This window comes from Protopterus annectens, chromosome 17.part0 (assembly GCF_019279795.1).
Source record: "Protopterus annectens isolate FY-2018-M chromosome 17.part0, PAN1.0, whole genome shotgun sequence".
NCBI classification, from domain to species: Eukaryota; Metazoa; Chordata; order Ceratodontiformes; family Protopteridae; genus Protopterus; species Protopterus annectens.
Genome location: NC_056751.1, coordinates 187,151,312 through 187,172,834, shown reverse-complemented (window position 1 = coordinate 187,172,834; position 21,523 = coordinate 187,151,312). Strand labels below are relative to the sequence as shown.

The 21,523-nt window shown below is 38.0% G+C and overlaps 1 protein-coding gene across 4 annotated transcripts in view; it reads left to right on the top strand.

Annotated features, from left to right (window-relative positions):
* Positions 1 to 7,350: 7,350 nt before the first annotated feature.
* Positions 7,351 to 21,523, top strand: part of SEMA6A (semaphorin 6A) — a 414,822-nt gene continuing 400,649 nt past the window's right edge. For 2 of the 4 annotated variants that reach the window (XM_044059033.1, XM_044059032.1), the window contains exon 1: positions 7,351 to 7,869. The gene's annotated coding sequence lies outside the window, so the exon portion shown is untranslated. The remainder of the gene's footprint in view (positions 7,870 to 21,523) is intronic. The other 2 variants (XM_044059031.1, XM_044059030.1) reach the window with 1 other exon arrangement.

The window sequence follows — 21,523 nt, the reverse complement described above, 5'->3', positions numbered from 1 at the left end:
ATTAAATCTTGCATTGTATCTAAGGGCCTAAGAATCTGGAAATGTCCTACTGGTATGGAGAAGGGTTCTGATTTACATAATGAAGTGTTAGCCCTTTTTGATCAGCAGGGTTGTGACTTAATGGAGGTTTTGGTTATTTCTATGAATGATTGCCCTGATTTTTAGATTTGGACAGTGAGTGGGTAATGAGCCCAATGCTTTCTTAGTGAAGTAACTTTTAAAATCATTTTAAATAGTTTTGGGGACTTTAAGACTTATAATTTTAGTGACATTGATATTGGTCAACAACATGCTGATTTACTGGATAAAGGGTTATTGTACCGACTTCAAAATCAAAGATATGCAATGTATGAATTGATTTGAAATTGTTTACAAGAAAATTGAATTTTGAAGTTTTCTTTAAGCACAAATCTGGTCAATTACAAGGTAGTCAATACAAAAAAGCAGTACATTTAATCCTATATTACACCCTTTGATGCAAACTTTTGAAAAAACTTGTGAACTAGATTTTAGGCACATGTTAACCCATACCGTTGACAATGATTGGTATAATATGAGTAAACATGACTGGGAGTTATTTTGAATATAGTCCAGAACCCCCAGTTAAGGGTTATGAAACTGGATAAAGGGGGTATCATTCTCATGAATCAGAGTGACTATAGCAATAGGATCTATTGTTTACTTTTGGATGAAATGCATGACGAAGTCTCTAGAAATGAAATTAAAATTGCTTATAAAAAATCCTGTTCAATTATTTGATCTTTTTACCCAGGGCAGATCAATAAAGAAGTGTATAAATATACAATTATTGATAAGCCTTTTATACTGCTCTGTTTGGAATACCCAGAATTCATAAAGATTTAACTAACTGCCCTGTGCGACTGACAGTAGATGCTATTCGGTTAAAAACACATCCAATAGCTTAATATTTAGATCTTAGACTCAAATACCTTAGTAAGGAAATCCCTTTTAACTGTAAGGATTCATGGGATTTTTTGGCTCAGTTGAGATTTACTTAGATTCAGTTTTTCTTACAATAGACATTAAGGACCTATTCACTGTGATACCACATTAGTTAGGATTGGAATTTTGGGGGGGATTATTTGAGTGATACTGGTAATATTAGTCCACATGAAATTAATACATTAGTAGATCTCATGGACATTATAATAGCTAATAATTTTGCATTCTTTGAAGATTTGTATTATTAACAAAAGAGTGGAGTGGCAATGGGCGCTGCATGTGCCCCTTTCTTTCTTAATTTTGTCAAGGCCCGATGGTAGAAGCAATATCTTTTAGTTTCTTTAGCAAATCCGGGGCTTTTTATACCTGCTTCCTTGATAATATCTTTATTTGGTGGATAGATAAAAAGTATAAGATAGAGACATTTATCGAATATATTAATTCAACAACTATGCTTTTTGAAATGTACATATTCTGCTAATCTACAGTGTATTAGTTATTTGTGTGTGTGTGTGTGTGTGTGTGTGTGTGTGTGTGTGTGTGTGTGTGTGTATATATATATATATATATATATATATATATATATATATGTGTGTGTGTGTGTTTGTGTGTGTGTGTGTGTGTGTGTGTGTGTGTGTGTGTGTGTGTGTGTGTGTGTGTGTGTGTGTGTGTGTATATATATATATATATATATATATATATATATATATATATATATATATATGGGTTCACTTTATAATCCTGAAATATCGAATTTCAGAATTTCTAGATCATAAACCCTAAATCTTATAATCCCGAAACCCCAAAACCGCGAATTTTAATATCGCGAATCCTACACTAACCATACACCACACACATATACACACCTTCCCCCTACACACAAACCTACACTACATACAAGCAGGGGGCAAGCCCCCCTGCTCCCCCACACTTAAATATACTAACTCCAAGGTTGCACCACATAGACAAACACACGAAGACACCACCACACACCTACATTCCCCTCGCACACACGCATCACAGTCACAACACACACTGACACACACTAAAGCCCCTAACCAAGACCCTTAAACATAAATACTTACCTGAACTTCCAACTATCCATTCACACACTGCAACACCAGAAGCGCTACGTCAGCATCTCCAAACTTCGGGATTTTGAAATTCGTGTTTCTGGTGTTTTGGTGTTCTGAGCTTTCAGCTTTATAATCTCGGGATTCTCATATTCGATATTTCAGAAGTTGGGGATTATATAGTGTTCCCATATATATATATATATATATATATATATATATATATATATATATATATATATATATATATATATTAATAAATATTCTAGTTTTACATCCACAAACTAGTAGGGTTTATACCTTTAAATGGTGTACAACCTGTAATTCCACTAATAGGTTCATAGGTTCATAGGTTCTGTGTTTTCTACTATGTACTATGCGACATGCAAGGTATGTCTTAGTTTTTATGTTGGGAAATCAATGAGGAGATTAAAAGACAGAATTATAGAGCATAATTTAGACTTTAGGAATGTATTGACTAACACATTGGCAAAACATGTTAATGATACTGGTTCATCACATAGTTTTACTTTTAGGGTTATAGATGTCATCACTAAAGATATCAGGAGGGGTGACTTAAACAACAGACTTGAGATAAAAGAATGTAAATGGATACTACAATTACAAGCTGACTGCCTACCAGGTATCAACCAGACTATCACACTTAAACAAGTGCTTAAGCACAAACAAATATGATTAAAGCAGCTATATGTTATTGTTTTTTATGGACAATTTGTTGTTATGGCTCTTTAACAAACAGTATATCACTTTAATTAATTAATTGAGAAATGTTTTTCATTGGCTGTGATATCAAGGTGTAGTATTTAAATGTAGCCTGGAATTTTGCTCTTGGCTGTTGTATTAAAGTTTTTATCAGTATATTGCCGAGTTCATTTTTGCTTTGATCGTATTTTGTACGGATATCTCTTTAATCTTGACTCCTGTTTTAACTTGGTAAAAACAAGCTGACAAATAAAAAATAGGTACTTTTAAATGTGGCTATTGAATACAATGCCCTCATGTCTTAAATAAAGAGTGTATTTTTGTGAGAAAACAATTGATATGGCCTAAAGGGCATATTCATTTTTTATGAAGGGGTGTCATTTATCTAGCCTTCTGCCAACATTGTCCAGCATTTTATATTAGGAAAACCCAGTGCAGGTTTAAAGACAGGCTATATGACCACATGTATGATATTGAGATGGCTAATAATAATGATGCATTATTGCATTGGTTTTGTACTTTTTTAAAATTGTTCTGAAGAACTTCCCATGTTAGGGGACAAAAGTGTTAAACGTTTTGTACAGCAATAAAAGTTTGTTGGTTCCCGGCATCTCTATGAGCATATTAAAATTTTATTAGTTTGACTTTTGCTCTGATGAGGTTTTGTGCTTTCTGAAATACAAATCCTGCTATAACATTATAAAAAATACAGGAAACACTTTGTACTTCTAAAACTATCACTGGATATCATAATATCTTTATTACACCCCCCCCCCCCCCACACACACACACACACACACACACATACACTGTCAGGTATATAATTACTTCTTTAGAAAATGGATTGACATGATAGCAAAACCCAATTGGTCATGTGGCATTCCAGTGGTGTGAATTAAGGAGCAGTGGGAGCCCAGTGAAAAATAAGGGTACCTATTTAGTGCATAAAATCCTACACGCTGACTTTTTACCCTCATTAACAGCAGCTTATTAACATAAAAAGATGAAGCAAGTGTCATCTATACAATGGCTGTGTGACCTCTATTTTCTGTTTAAGCAGAAGTAAGAAATTCTACATGAGCTTGCTGTTGTGCTGTTTCTCATCTTTACCTTTCAGTAAATGACAGACAAACCAGAATGGACTAGCCTGGTTAGATGATGAAAAATACAGCACTTGGCAGACACGTACAATTCCTAGACAAAGTTATTCTCAATGTGCTTAGGTCTTGCCCATGGTACACTATTATCTAAAAGCTTGCTGAAAAAGCTTTTATGGCTTCCATGTGATTGTTTACTGTGGAAACTTTGCCTGAGAATTTTATTTTTAAAGTACGCATTTAAATTGTTTCTGTTATTTCCTGATATTACCAGTTAAAACACATTTGGACTGCGGTAGTGGTGCTGCGGTAGCCTAATCGCCTCACAGTAAGACGTCGTCCTGTTCGATTCCCATCTAGAGCGTCTTCTGTGTGGAGATATGTGTGAATGAGCGTACCTTCGTTAAAGATTGTGCGTCAGGACCGGTAACTCTGCACGTAAAAATCTACTGCCAATCATTAGTGGACCGGAGTTCCGCTGTGGCGACCCTTAATCGGGAAAAGCCGAAAGACACAGCAGCAACCAGTTAAAATACATTCGGCATACTCTGTCGCTTTAGAAGTATAAGCTGGACAGGTGCAACAGACGGCAAGAATAAAGGTGAAAAAAGACAAGAGAGATCTTTTCTTCGGAAGCTTGTGGATGCTAAAGTTTGACTGATTAGCAATATATAGGCTGCGAGTATAATATGCATGTGAGTGAATTTGTTTCTGTGTGTATCTGAGTATGCAGTTTTGTGTGTGTATGTAAGGCAGTCTGCATGAAACAAGCAATGGGGAGATGGTGTACAACTAAAATTTTAAGAGTTCTATTATCTATTGAGATATAGCCAGCGTTAAAAGGTCTGCAGAGGAAGAACCACTCTATATCAAAACCCAATGCATAATGTTGAATTTAAGCTTTTTTTATGTATCCTGGCAGCCCATTTTCTAACAACGTCATTTAGGGTGGGAGCTACAGGGAAATAATAGACCTTCCTGGGGGTGGGAGACCCTCCACCTGAGCACTGGGCCTCACAATGCCGCTGGGTGGTCCATTATTTGCCTAAAACAACGAGCATGTCAAGAATTATTTGTATAACACTCTCGGGATCTTACGCCTTAGTAGCTTCTCTAAGTCCCCCCTTAAAAACCCGAGTTCTGAAAAACTTGAAGCTTACAGATCGAGTCCAAATACTCGAATATTGTATGCTCGAACTAGCAAAAAGAAACAGAACCGTACGTCTTTTTGCAAGAAGCTGAACGGTGCAAGATCTCAGCGCAGTGTGGATGGATAGGAGTATTGATCCTTTGTCCACTGTGGTATGATCTCGAAGTTTGAATATAGAAGTAGGAGAATGCGGGCGGAGACCCCCCCCCCCCGCAAAAACACGTTTTGTATTTTTGTGTGTGTTTTGAGCTTACAAGATCGAGCATTCGAGTTCAATCTTGAAAACTTAAAAATTTCGAAGTTTTACTATAGAACGGCGTCTGTGAAACAATCGATATGGTGTAGTTGGCTCACCACATAGTTGGATCATTGACCTACAGTCTGCTGTTTTATGTTAAATAGTTGTTACCACGTCTTTCAGCTGCACAAATTTTTGCCTCATATTTTTGGTCTGTTCCTCATAAAGCTTGTGGTTTTCTGGCTATTCACTGATGGCTGCATATTTTTGGGCCGTTGCCCCTTTCATACATCTCAACTGTATTTTTGCAGAATGTCCAGATTTTTGCCTCATATTTTTTGGTCTGTTTCTCATAAAATTGTGTTTTTTCTGGCAAATAATTGAGGGTTAAAGACAGAAAAGAACGACACTCATTTGAGTTTCAGACTTCATACCCTTCAGAAAATTCATTCTAATGCAAAACCTGTTATTTTATCAATTTTCTAAGCTTGTAAGAGCAATATTTAAAAAGTGTCCCTATTTTTGTGCCTTTGCCCCCCCCCCCCCATTTTTTGATGGATTTGTCCAGATTTCTTGATCTAAGAGGTTGGGAGGTATGGCCCCTTTTATTTTAGGCTTTGTACAAGTTTCTTGCATTAACAAGTTAAGAGGTATGGTTGTCACTTATATTTATTTGTATATACTTTTGCTTTTATCTAGTGGCTGTAGCAGATATCTTTATGATTTGTTGGACAACACTGTAACACAAGTGGTAGGATCCCTAAATAGTGGGTGTGGGGGGGTTAAAGACCGCAAAAGAGCGTCATTTTAAATATTATTATAATGCACTTAGAAAGATAACAGAACAGCAGGAAATCAGAAACGTTTGCCTATTTAACAATAAGTATGAAATTCAGACGTTTGACATCACTAGCTGACTTTAATACTCAACACGAAAAAATAGGAGACAATGCAACAATGGAGGCGTTCTACGGATGAAAAGGTATGCCTGCAATTGTCAGTTGCTGTCCACTTCAATGTGGCACTTCGGATTACTAGATTTGACAGCCTCTGAATAATATATGAACTTGGACTTGTTTATTAAATGCACAAGCTAAGACTAATATAGAGCACGCAGGTATAAAACTAGTGTGGCAATTGATTTGACTGTGCCTACAGGAAAAGTTTTTAAATTATTTATACTTAATCTAACCTTGTTATTTTTATTGGTAAGCCTCACATGACTCTTTCCTTATAAATAATCCGACCTGATCGCCACTAATTGTTTCAAGTACAGCATTCTCCAGCACACGCATTTAAAAACACACGGGGTACTATCCCCCTCCCCCTTTGCAGACTGCTGCCTTCAATCGTGGACCTACCCGCCCCTACCCCTTAGCTATCCCTGATTTTGGCTCAAACGTTTTCCTCTCCCTCTGTCAACTTTCAAAGGCATCAGTATTTAAAAGGTGTCCCAACTTTGGGCTATTTGCCCCTTAGTGATAATTTGCGGCTTTGTCCTGGATTCTAGGGATAAAAAGGTGTAAAGCTATGCTATTCACACTCAAGCAAGTACAGTAACTACATGGATCCATAAAGAGAAGGCATTTTTCCCAGATGAACAAATTACTTAATCCCCATCCCCGGACTACAGCTGTCGCTGAAATCAGTGTCACCGCTGCATAAAACCGAACATTTCGCGGAAATGAAAGTCTCTCAGTCGAATTTCGCTGTACGATACCCCCGAGACCTTCTGAGGGCAATCTTGTCCAGTTCAATTTCTTTAGAAATTACGTCGGGATAGAAAAGGTGGGAAAAGAAATTAAACCAACTATGTCCTAACGACCCCCTAACACCAGTCACTAAATACGCGTAGCTAGGTACACTTTTGTTGCTGTAACACCGGGGAAACAGTGAAAAGACATGGTGTGTGGACTCCTGGATTAACTCAAGGCTTCCAGTATAGAAAGACACAAACACAGACCTCATTTGCTGGAGCAAACTGGCCAGCCTCGCCTCCCCAGCGAGTTTTACATTGTGCCTCGGAAGGGGCGGTCCCGTGCCTCACGTGCCTCCAAAGGGGCTGTTCTTTCCACAGCCCTCTGTGGCTCTCAGTGCTCACGATCTCCAGTAACTCATCTGAAGAGCACCAAACCTTACAAAGCAGTCTGTTGTGGTTCAGGGAATTGAACCTCCGACTTTTTGAGAGGCAAAAACAACCGTTGCAGTCCAATGCGGGGTTTCTGGTCCACTATTATAATATTGTGGTGGAAGAATCGCGATGTACAGAACAACTAGTTACATGTATTATTTGGAGTAACGAGGATTTTTTTTAAGTATTTAGTCGTATCTCTCAAGCGAAAGGACCTATGGTGCTGCACAATCTAATGGAATTCTGCTGGTGGATTTTGACTTTTATGCCTAGAAGATAACTGTGTAACATTCTGGGGGGAGGGAAACCAGTTCCCCCCTGTTTTGATAGCAAAAACAATCTGAACATTTAAGTGAGCACATGTGTATTTGTACGGAGAAGAGTTCATACGCCTTGTGGAACCAAGTGTCCAGGACTACGCGCTGGATACAAGGATTACTAATGGGATACCACGGCCGTGATTCCAGCTTTTCGTGCTGATTCCGAACAAAAAGGTAGAAAGGACGATGTGTGTTGCAATATTTCTGTCATTGTTGTGCATATTTTCCCCCATTGCCTGTTGTGGGTTCTGACTGCTGTGATATGATAGGCTCGCCGTGGTATTTGGCACAGGGTTGTAGGTAGGATGGGAACTGGCCGCTGCACTTACCGAGACTGTGACCCTGCTTGCTGCTGGAGCTGGGGGCGGGGGGGGGGGGGGTGAAGCTCATTGTGGCTTTATGAAGCTTTGGGAGAGCAGTTGCAAATATAATTTTCTTTGCACAATTATGTGTTAGATTAACGATGGAAGAAAATAGTTTTATGCATGCATTTGATAGGTACTAATTTATTTATTTGTGTGAAATGCTCGAGAGCGTGCGTGTGCACGCTAGCATCTTGTTTTCTTCCTTGGTGCTTATTGACCACTGACCTCGTAGTGATCCGTTGTAAATGGAAATCTATTACAACATTTTAGGAACAAACGCTTTTAAACTGCACAGGTTTTCTTTTGTGGACCCACCCTCAGACTGTATGGACAGTCCGAAAAGTTGGCGAGCTGAGATACCAGCTGGGGTGCTGTGCTGGAGCGTCTTTCCACTGAATATATAATCCTTACATCACAAGAAATGGAAATGAAGATTGCTAATCTCCCAGCGAGACAGGGTGGCAACGTTGTGACATTTCAAACCCTCACTAGTCTTATTTGTTAGACTAACAGACTGCCAGAAGAAAAAAAATCAGCAAGGGTTTCACTTAGTCTGAAAATCATTACTGTTTGCGAAAGATGAAATCTCTGAATAGCCTTGCTTCCCTTAGTTTGTATCCCTTAATCTGAAAAGGGAATGCGTTTGTAGGCATGTTTGTGTCGGGAATAACCTCTAAATAACACGACTGCCGATGCTGCTTGCCACAGAAGCGCAGTGTTGTAAGGCTGTTTTAAGTGGTTAATGCTGAAGTATTCGGCACACCTTCAGGTTTGAACCTGGTTCCCACTAAGTAAGGTACACATGATCACTGGTCTCCCAGGTCGACATAGGGTTTGTGCAGTCTTATGTACATATTAGGACTGTAAACTGAAACAATGGCTAGAATTTTGGCGAATCTGTATAAATGTTTGGAAAGTCTCTGCTTGTGAATATTCCCCATGTTGGATTTGTTGTCTTTGGAACGAGAGGTGTGGGGCTAGAAACAGCATGGGAACATGTTTTCCCTTTGGTACCATTAGGTACCATTAGGATAGCACGAAGTAGGTGCATAAGTGAGTTGTTTTCCGAAAGTGCACTTATTGTATTGCAAAATATGTACTAGTTTAATACATGGGGGGGGGGCAAAAGTTGCTTGTCTCTTGCAGTTGTTTTTGGTCTGCAAACTAATGTTTACCCACATATTTATTGCTGTATTGCTCCGGAATATGACAGTACATCTTGCTTGAGAAGTATCCGTTGGGAGTGCAGAGTTCATTACAAAGTAGGATTTGTTTTACTGTCGTTTAGTCAATACTTCTGATCATATTCGGGAATCACTGAACTGATTCATATTACCCAATGACCCCCCCCCCCATCTTTTAGCCTTTCACCACCAGAATTAGGAGCTAAACAAAACTATAATAAATAAATCTTTAGGGGTGTCCCGATTTGGGAATACTATTCAAATACTGGTACTGTTAATGTAAACGACTGATTGAAAAATAGGAAGGGATTTAACATGCATTTTGCGAAATCCAAGAAGAATGTAACAGTAATTGTTTTTATTAGATCACCAGTATTTGTTTCTTCTGGGTGCTGTGCTTTCTTCCCGCATTCGAAAGACTTTTGCAGTAGCTGGATTGAGCACTCTAAATTGGCCGTAGGTGCATGTGCGGGTGGATGGTACGATGGCATACCGCGGTAGGGCTAGCCACCCGGCGGTCTACCCAGATGATTGTCACTCCCCGACCCCATGTCCAAAATGGGAAAAGGTGTTGATGATGGATCAGTATTTGTTGACTGTAATCCGCTACCGTTTCTCAGAAATATTTCCAAATTTAGAATGGACAGCGGAAATGTCTGAGGCAAAATTAAAGGCAACCAGAAAATCATGGGCAGTTGGTTGGTTTGCTCTCCATAATTTGATTTTAATTACAATTCAGTACGTGCTTTCTGAACTTGAGTAGACAGTGAGATTATTGTACTGAATGGCAGCATTAAAATAACACTTAAAGCAGAGTTGTTTGTGTAAAAAGTACAGCTTACCCGAGTGAAGCTGGAACTCGGCCACCCCGCTACAAACTTTTTTTTTTGCGAAAGAAGGGCGGGGTCTTTACCAGTTCTTCTACTTAGTATTAAATGCGATATGTGCAACTTTCACCGTAGTTAGAAATAGTGTTGAAAATACTCGTGTGTATGATGTAAAACAGACATTTGCATTTGCAAACGTTTTTTGACCTAGTAAGTTCTAAACTGATGGCAACTTTCTCATAGTAAACTGCAGTTTGTCCAAAATTATTTACATGCATATGTTTTGGGGGGTTGGTCTGTTTTTGATAGTGGGTCATAATGCTATTTATGGATAGTTAACGGTTGAAGTAACAGTGAGTTTTGTCATTGTTTAATTGGTTTTTTAACACACTTCACTTCTTTAGTCACTTTGCTATATTTAACTGAAATTAAAGAAATATGCTTAAATAGAGCATGTTACAAAGTTTTTTTTAGAATAATAGCAATAAAACCCTTAATTACAAAATAACCAAAAATAGAAATGGCATAAACAGCAATTATTAAAAACAACACAAACTAATAACAACTTTATTCCCAATGATTAAAGATTCATACATTCCATAAAAAGTCTTAAATGTTGGGACATGCAGGTCTTTGAGGGCAAATTTAAGAAAGCACACCTGAAGTTAATTTGTTATGGTTTGGTGATAGAGCCCTGTGCAAAAAGGAAAGTTGTATCAAGTATTTGCATGCCATTTGATGCTCTGTAGTGTGAACCAATGGACATAACAGTGTGTACTTTTAGAGTAACCTACTTAGATATTCTTTTAGCTGTTCAAACAAATCCTCTTACCATCCTTTGGTACTGGAATTGGCAAGTATCATGGATTTGGAAGCTGGCAGAGTAAAACTGAATGGTTTGAAGTAAACCAGATCAGTCGCAATTCTTAATTGTGACTTCTAGGCTATATGTTTTGCTTTAATTACGTGCAGGCTTTATGTTGTGCCAGGTATATTCATATGCCTTGCGTAAATGTTTCAGATTATGTACTCCAGAAAACACTCCTTGTCTTCATGTATATTCATCACCACTCTTGCCAGTCTGTTTTCTCACATGCTGCTTTCTTTGCATGATGCCAACGGTGTTTCAAAGAGTGGCTTTCTGGCAGGAGAAACCAGGTACAAGAGTGTGCATACACAAGCTGACATGCTTTAGCTGTTTATTACTGAAATTCATTGCCTACATGAATATGCAACAAGGATGCTTCTGCTTAAAAATGCATGTTTTTACAAAATGCATTATTTATGTGAAACAAAGTGACTGTTTCTACTTCTAACCTGAAAATTCTGAAAACTTTATTTTTCTACTTGTTCTAGAACATTGTAAGAGTGGTTCAGGTGTTGACACGTTCAGTTTGTTGGTTAGCCCATTTACCATACCCCGGCACTTTGGTGTTTGACTTATGTTTATGCTTTTGCTGGTTGTCTTGTTTGTTTATAATGTCCTATTAATTCATCCCTTGGAATACAGAAAGAGATACAGCCACGAACGGTGGCATTTGTTGTGGCATCTTTGATTCTTGTCTATATACTGGAATGTGAAAACAGACCAAAACAGGATGTATAGGCTTCAAGGCCAGGGACTAGGGTGGCATGCATTATGTGTGTCCTTAGTAAACTGGGTGGCAACAACTTTGAAAATTCATTGAAGGTACAAGGTTGGTGGGAAAACATCTGGCTGTAGGGAATAAAGGAAAAACCTGAAATAAAGAACTGTGACCAATTCTACACAGAGATACTTGTGGGCAATACAGTGAGACACAATTAACACAATTATGAGGCTTAGCCCTCTAATTGTTATGAAGTAGGTAGATGCAATTTTGTGTGTGCATCATTCTGTCAGTCTGTGCATATGTATTCATGCATGCACGCATATATATAACACGTAAAGGATACCAGGTGTAAATAAAAACAGTTCTTGGAACCTAGTTTTGACACTGCTGCTGTAAAGGGATGCAACGATCTGCTGCTGTGGTGGTCTGCATTCAGATGGGCAGTAAACAAGAGCAGTGGTATTCCTGACGTATGTTACCTTTGCACTTTTGACTTGTATCGGGAGAGGGGAGGTTAACAGCTCAGTTAAGGTGCAGGCATGATTCTTTGAAGCTAAAGGGTCTTAGCTGTTGTGTACAGTCTAGGAGCAACAAGGGATTGAATGGCTGTAATCCCTATAAGCAGTATATCACAGTATTTTCAGTAATGTGGGAGCTGTTACATTGACTGAGGACAACTATGATAACTATGTAACAGAAAAAAGAAGGGAAGGCCGTACTTGCTAAGGTATCCTTGGAACTGAGCCCCCCCCCCCCCTTTAAGTGGTTTGTGAACATCATGTTTTACGTTTTTGCTGTGGTTTCATTACCATACAAGCAGCTTGGTTTTACAGTTGCCAAAAGTATGGTGTGCAAATGTAGCTTGTTTTATTTTGGAAACATTTTTTAGGTTCTTTATTTATTGGGGCATGCAATTCATTACAAGATTTTTTGCTATGACATATTGAAACATAACGGATATTTTATTATCTTCCTTGCTTATTAATAAATGTGTATCCTGAGTAAAGCAGATAACGCAGAAGATTTCAGTCCTGTCTTATCATAGAACAGCATTAAAATATAATTATTAATGTGAATGATTTGTACTTGACACTCATTTTCACCTGACATTCATTGCAGTTTAAAATTTTCACTGACATTTTTTAGACAATTACAAGATTTCCAATTAAAATTAGGGCAATAAACATATCTTGCTTTAATATACTTTGCAACTAATATAGTCAAATATTTGCTGTATTAAATACTGTCATTACAAGTAATGGCCCTATATCTCAGCACAGAGTGGTGTTTTGAGTATGGAGGTCAGGTTTGTCAGATATAGGCTGTCAACTAGAATCTGTTTTGGGGTATATGTTTTGTTCATTACATCAATGTGTGGTTCCTTTCCATATTTCATTGTAAGGGCGATCATATTTCCGGTGACCCCTGGAAGAATGTAACCGAGGTCATGGAGACTTTTGTATTTGAATGCGTAGTTTGATGAGCATTGAAAGCAGTTCATTCTGTGTACTATTTCTTATGTTTTCACTGTATTCTGTATAGATATAAAAGATGGTTGTTTCACATTAAATGCCATGTTATCAGTGGATACTGAATTCCTTAAGGGAGAATTGGTTTCTAACACTCAATGGAGAAGAAAAAAATGGTAGCTTTTAATTGTCAGATTTTGCTGCTGAACATTTTGGTTGTGGAAGATCCAGATTTTCTAACAAAAATGTACTACTGCATTGTGGCCATTGTTTAATATTTTTTGTTTGTTTTGTATGCCCACTAAGAGAAAGGGGAACTATTTCTCAAAATTCTAGTTGCAGAGCTTCAGGCTTTCTTTAACCAGTAACAATGTAGTTGTTAAATGTGCTGATCACTGCTGTTTCTGAGTCTGGAGCATACATCCACTTTATTTTTCCTGGAGAAGAAAGGATCTTGTAGACTGAAGAACAGGCTTCATCTGGCAATTTTCTTGCTGATATTTTTCCCTCTTTGTTTTGCTGTTGCACACAGCATGAATATGAAGAAACACTGTGTTGGGAGATTGCTGATGGAAATAATTTTCATCTCAAATAGTGAGGGTCAGGAAACCAAAACCCTTGTTCAACTTCTACAGATTTGGATGCTATTAAACTGTTTACAGAAACATGAAGTGTTGGAGGGTTTATAGAAATTGTCTGCTTAGGTTTAATTTGTTATACTTCAGAGAGTGAATGAAATGCAGATTTTTTTTCCCTGTAATCCTGAATTCTACCCTAGCTAGTAGATACTGTAGCAGGGATCTTCATCTATTAATCATGGAAACTGCTTTCTCATTCGGTTGCCATAGTTTCAGGGCCTCAGATAGTGTTGGGGTGCCTTGGGAAAGGCTTGAGATGTAGTAAAGCTGCATCCTTGCAATTATTTTGGCAGGCAGATAGCTTCAAAAACACAATCTTCCCTGCGTCCTACAGGCGCACATATAGGCTTTCAACATAATTCACTTCTGGGTAAGACCAAATAGGTTGCTTAGGGTGCTTTTATTTTATTTTCCTTCCTTTTTCACCGGGGCATGTTATAAGTAAAGCAGATCTTTTAAACTGATTAGTTTGCCTTAGTATTTGACTTCATTTCTTGTTCATACATGTATATGAATGAGTCTAAAGCTTAATGGCGTCATTATTAATTGAAGAGTAGGGAAGACGGACAGGGGTTCTTCATTTCAATACTCAGCATGATCATGTGAAAGCTTTTCTGTCACAAACTGCATGCGTCTTTGTTCAGAGAAATGAGTACATTATTATGGAATGATCATTGTACACAAAAGTGGTATATATGTCCAGCTCTGTTGTGTATAATGGCCAATTATTTTTATGACTTTGGTGAGTGGGGAAGCAAAAAGATGAGAGCATGATTATGCCTTTTTTGACACTAATTAAAAATGTTGCAATTTACAATTTATTATGATTTTTTTTTTGCTGTTCTTGCAGGATGCCTTACTGGTATCTGGTCTCTTAAGAGTGCACATTTTAAATGACCTAGTTATATTATGAGGTAACAGTGTGTGCGTGCAACATAGCTGTTATCTTGTAACAAGAAAATTACATGGGGGGTCATATTGGCTGGGGGCATTTATGTAAATTTGCTTTGCAGGTATGGGGTGTTTTGAAAAAAAAAGTATAATCTTTAAAAGCAAAGCACTTGCAGTCTGCATTTTATGGGCCTCTTTTGGGGTTGGAAACAAATGTGTGTTTGCTGTGCCTTTACGGGTTATAGCCCCACCCCAATGCACAACACAAAGCCATGCATCAACTTCCAGAGTACGGCATTATGAGATTATGCATATTAAAACAGGAGTCCTGAGAGAGCGATAGCTTTGCAGCATCATTCCAGGAGTTGTTGTAAATCGGTCTATCTGGATCAGTGCCACAATCCTTGTAAACAAACTTAAATAAAGATAAAGGTGTTGGCCTTTTAGTATGACTTGCAGTATATCTATTTCTATTTTTAAGTAATGTGCTTATGTACAGGTAAACTTGATACCAGAATGATTACACCTTGTTAGACGTGCAGAATGTTTGGTGCTAATATACCTGCAACAAAGAACTAGAAAATGCTCAATTTCCATGCAGGTGACATTTCCAGTGGATATTTAATGCTGAGTTTCCAGAGCATTTTTTCCATTATCCCAAATGTTGTTTTTTCCTCACTTGATGTTTATAGGCAGGACCCTGTTTTTGGGGTCTGTTTCTGTGTCTGGTTGTTAAATATAATAGTACGTCATGTGGCTGAAATCAATCACATGTAGCTTTTCTGACACAAATTCAGTTGCTGCAAGGCTTACCAAAGGCGCCCTTAACTGACATTCTTGTGGAAGAGCATTACACTGTCATAAGAGGGCAGCTTTTTGGTCAAGCAGTACGACTTTTCAATAGGCTGCAATTGTATCCACAAAGTCTGTGCTGTTAAGCAAAGAAAAACATGTGTCAGTTGCTTTGAAATCTTGGTAATCTGAGGATCTGTGTGTAAGGAGATGTTCTGTGTTCACGTTTCATCCCAATTACACATGGAGAGATGACTACTTTCAAGCTATCCATTGGACAGTAACTTACCTGGATCAAAGCCTGATCAGGCTTGAAAGGGTCACTTACAGAAACAGAAGTCATCCTTTCTGCTTGGCGTGTCTGTAATACTCTGATTCGGCTCCAGTGTCAGGTTAAAAGTGACATAGCTGTCATAAGTTTAAGAAAAGATACACCATTTCTATTGCGTGGATGTCATTCACATGCATATATGGTCTTTAGTAATGTATGAGGATCACTGACTTACATTAGTTAATGATTTCAGAATTTGTGTTTTGTTTGCTTTAGTAGTATGCACTGTGGTTTGGTGCGAGTGTGGGGAACTCTGGGGAAATTGTGAGCCAGTGGATTGCTGCAAATGAAACGTTCCATTTGTGCAGTATTTAGACATTTTCTAGGATTTCGAATAGGGTTGTTCCACATGGTACACTTGAATGGAATGCCTTTGCTGTAAGCATTTTTCTGAAACCATGAAATCAGTTGTATGTAGTTGGATCAAATGGCTGATTGTACTTTATGGAACATGGAATAGGGGTTGTCATGTACACCCAGGCTGCTGAGAAGGGAGGTGGGTTATATGCTCTGTACCAGGGAGGGAGTCTGCTCAATTATTGATATATGAAAGTGTATCTGATTAGAAAGTAATATAGGAGTCTGCTTGGACAATGGTTTGGGGTGTAAGGCTGGTGAGACAAGCAGCATGCCGGGGCGAGAGGCTGGTTGGATATGGAAAACACCGGGGAGAGAGGCTGGTCGGACAGCCACTGCAGTGAGATGGGGGGGGGGCTGGCCAGACAGCCTGTACACTGGGGTGAGAGGCCTGCCACAGTTTTCACACTCGGATGAGGACTGGCTGGAGAGTCACTACACTATGATGGGAGGCTTGCAGAATATTTGGTGAGAGCCTGCTTGGGCATTTTGGTGCATTGTACTTGGAGATTGATCAGGAGTATTTTTCTTATGTATGGAATAAGCTGCTTTTTCCAAGTTATTTTGTGTCAGTATTGGCGCATTCCTGAACTCCTCACTGATTTTAAATTCCATCGTTTTCTAAAGAAGATGGCACATCCCGTTTTCTCTTTGTCTGCTTTTGTTCTGGTGTCTTGTTTCCCCACCATAAGGTGGTATAATATTGTGCTACATTTCTTTTGAGGTAATTGAAAGCCAACATGCCACCCCCACTGTCTTCATATTCATCCTCTTTTTCTCACAGTATATATACTGTTGTTCATATATCATGTAGCTGTTCTGGTGTAATTTGCTTAGTTCTTGCAACAGAGTTTTTGGATCCTGCAGTGCATTGGTGTGAACAGGTTTCTAGTGATGTGGTGCCCTCCTAAAAGCAAACCCTTATTTTGATTTTGAGAGGAGAAAAGTGAGATGTGGGCTATTTTCTGGAATTACTTTTGGCAGTTCCCTGTAAAAGTTTTCACATTGTAATATGTCTACTCTCTTCCCTTGGTCAGAGTCATGTTTTTTCTATCTTGCTGAGGAAGAATGATTCAATAATTCAGCTGCTGAGATAAACATTACTTTTTTAGATAAACTAACTGAAATAGATGTGCGGTAAATTTTGTTAGTGCTAGTGTGCTCATAGATACTGTAGCTTATTGCTGCATGAAAAGCAGAAACTCAGTATAGTTGTAACCATGATTAAATGAGCAAATTTCTGTGACTTGTGATGTTAGTGGCCTGGAAAGAACTTAAATAGCTCTAGGCATATACATCCATATTGTTTAAATATACCACTGGAGTCTGTATATGTGTTTTAAGTTGTGCAGAGGCACAGAATGGTAGGCAGAACAGTCAGTCTCGAAAAGTATAAAATAGCATTTTATTAATTTAATCATTTTTAAACTTGTCTGTTGTCATGGCCTTAGTGGATTGTGTCTGCTTTTTATTTTTATTTTAGAAAGACAGATGCTCACCAATAGCATTTACATTGGTTGATATGCAGTAGTTACACACCTCCTTCTTGACATGCTGTTCACAGAACTGTGGTGGCATCTTCACTGTTTTTGTTTACACTTCTTTCAGAAAGATCTTAAGAGTAGAGCTGCAGTTTTGGTAAAGCAATGACAAAATGCATGCTTATTTCTTGTACTTGCTGTTTTTGAAGAGCAGTTTCTGGAAGAGGTGAAGCTCCTTATTTAAGTGAGGAGCTATTACCTGAGAGGTTCCCTCTAGAGTTTTGATTAAACGACATGTTGTGTGGTTGCTTGTGTGAGTACTGATTTCCTTGCTAACCAATGTTAAGGCCCCGCTGCTTTTCTTCTTATTCTAGTCTAAGCTCTGGGCAAGCTACTGAAAAACCTTTTCTATGAAAGAAACTTAAAAGAGAAGTAATGTAATAAATGCAGACTTGTAAGCAAATGGCGTTTAAAAACAGACTATTGCGTATAAAACACATGCTATCTCAATGACTCGGTGTGATTCATCTGCCCGATCCAGAAGTGTGTTGCATGAGCTGTTCCAAAGCTGCGTTCTTAAAGTCCTCTTTTCATTTTCTGAACGTTTACTGTCAGCCATTTTGGGGTCAAGATTGAACAAACTATTCTGGAAGCTTAAGTATTAATCATAACTGTCCTTTACTTGCTACCATATCATACACTGACTCTAGAGAGGAACCCTCTACTATTTATGTAAGCCCTGTACATGGAAGGCTGTTGATTCAAATTGTCACAATGCTACTGTCCTACCCAACATACACAGATGCTTTGCTTCTTTCCTTAGCTCTAGATGTGACTGTGCTGTTACTAGACAGAGCTGAAGCTTGGAATGGTTTCTGGCCTGTTTTTGGATGGGTCACTTGTGCCCCTGTTTGGCTGTACTCTGATCATGTACCAACTCTGCCATGGTTTTCTCAAGGCCTTCTCAATGACTCATTAGTGAAAAGGCATGTCAAAATGGATAACTGAATGTTTAGATGCTCATAGCCATCCATGTTTAAAGTGGATAAACTTTATTATAAGCTTTATTTGACCCCTCCCCAAACTCTAACTCTGTTTTTCGGGTACAACATGCATCCTGTACCAACAGATGCCCTCAGCTTTGCTGATCAGTGCCCCACTGCTATGGCCTGACCTCCATCTGCAAGAATTACATTGTCTGAAATCAGACACAATGCCTACTCCATACCTGCATTTATCAACAGAATTATTCTTGGATCAAACCTTATGGGTACTAACTGTTGGGAGAAGCCATTAAAATTGTGCATGTTCTACTCAGTTTAGAACATGACACAGTCCAGTACAGTCTTGGTTTTAAGTTTTTACCAGTATACTTACTAAAGAAAAATGCTTGCTTGGAATTGTTTTCATTAGTCTGTAGTCAGGAACACAAACATATTCTTACTGTACTATTAGCTTTATGTCTTCATTTGTCTCTCGAGGCATTGAAAACAGACGGTCACACCAATTCTTACAGACTAAATAACAGAACTGAAATAAAAATGCACTAACACACTCAAATATAAACAATGGTCTGACAAGACAACCAGCAATGTTTATAGATCAGTTCTCGTCCACTTTAGGAGTTAATTTTGATGTTTAGGTTGTGTCTTGATGTGGCTGTAGTGCATCATTTTGCATCCCAGGTCTTTCTGCGGTTACCAATACTGTGATTCTGGTTTTGTTTCTTGTATCCAGTGCAGAGGAAAGTAATTCCGTGATACTTAGTCATGCCCTTTTCACTTCAGCTGTTTGCAGGCCATTACTAAGGGACTTCTGTTATGAATCCGTTACTGAATAAACTTTTGTGTAGCTCTTTACTGTTATCGTTTAAATTTCAAGACCGCTACTTTAATGCATGAATGAACACACACACACACACACACAAATATATATATATATATATATATATATATATATATATATATATATATATATATATATATATATATATATATATATAGTAGTAACATCAAGCAAAACTGGGAATCCAGTAAATCTGTGTGTTGGATAGGCATGGTATTCTTTGCACTGAACTTATGGACAGCTGAATTTTGTCAAGCTGTTACGGAGTTTACATGTCAATTGTACCTTTTCTTGCCTGGTACTTAATATCTTATCCTAATTGTTAGCATACATCATGTGTTCTTGTGTTTTCTCCTTTTTCCACTGATGAGTGCCATGTTCTAGAGTCTTCCTTTATATAGCTTAGCGTTCGCCCTCATGACTAAACCATGCCATGGGTTATTTGCAGTTAAACAGTGACATTATTTAAGAAAGAAATTGCTTGTCTTTCTTGAATAATGTGTGTTTGTATAATGGTACTGTAGTGTTCCTCCATGTTATTCCACACACATGCGCAGTACATCAGCAAATAAGGGAGTTATGTTTCCACACTTGCACTGTACATCAGTGTTCAATACAGGAGAAGCAGCAGAGAAAAGAGAATCTCTGATGCAAGAAACCTGGAACAAACCCAACATAACGGATGGAAAAAGGTCCAAAAAATGGACAATTTTTAAATATTGCTCTTACAAACTTTTAAAGCTGCTGGAATATGTTTTATGTTAGCGTGCATATTCAATATGAAGGTTGAACCCAAAATGTCTGTGTTTATTTAATGACTTCAATCCCCAGTGGCTTACCAGAAAAAAAATATTTTATGAGGAAACAGACCAAAACTATAAGGCAAAAATCTGGATATTATGTGAAAATCTAGACAGTTGAGCGGTACAAGAGTCTGCTGAGATTTTAGGAGGGACTGCACAGAAATACAAGGAAAATTAGGGACATTTCTGTTTCTTTACTTTTGCAGAAAGTACTTGATTTTTCTTGCATTTTGATCTGTCTTCTAACCATATTCCAATAAAAAAGTCTGGATGCTGAATGGTAGGTACTTCAGTGGCTGGGCTTTTTCTGTTATATGCTCGATTTCTAATGGACATGCTAGTTGGGCTGCCCAATCAGCATGCATGTTTTTGAATGGCAATGAACCGTTATTGTATAGCCTGCAGTATACCTGCACTGGTACATTTATCACTGTGTAGCTGAATTACAAAAGTTCCAAGAGAGAAAGGGAGACAAAGCCACTTTTCCTTTTAGCAAAATCACTAATTTCATTCATTTTTGTGTATGTATACCTTGTGAAATAACATATGCTACCTAACAAAATGCTGCTCCAATTGACCTTTTTGTCTTGTATGCTAGTTAACATGTACCTCTGCCAATACAGTGTTTCTCTTGAATATATGTTTTATTAGTTTCCCTCAGCAGTTCTTCTATGTGCCTTTGTTTACTGTGAATTACAAAGATGTGTAATACGAAGTAAATGTTTTTCATTAACATTAACTGTGTAGGATATTGGTATGAAACACGCCATTCATTTCTTTAATTGAATGCAGCCTCTCTAATGTTATTACATAATAGATGTAATTAACTGTTTTGTCAGGTTATTTTGGCGATGTATTTTTACTTCAGAGCCATTTTGCTTGGGGGCCATCTGTATTGGGTTTGATTGCCTTTTTTATTACAGAATTGATTTGTCTGCACTGAAATGAACAGATTTGTGCTGGGTTGAGACAGAACCATTGTTTGTAATACAGCTGACTGAATATGGAGCTTGCAAATGAACAATTTGCCTTTTATTCTGTTTCAAGAGGAGTTTAATGTGGTGGAAGTTACAGTTTGGGTTTATCACTTTTGCATAAATGACATGTATTTTTACAGCTTGGGTTTATCAGTTTTGCATAAATGACATGCAGAAATTTTCTTCTGCTCGCGCAGAAATATGTTTAATCTAAAACATTTGCCTTCTACAACTAGTTTGTTTTTTGAGCCATTTATAAATACCCAAGAACCCCCT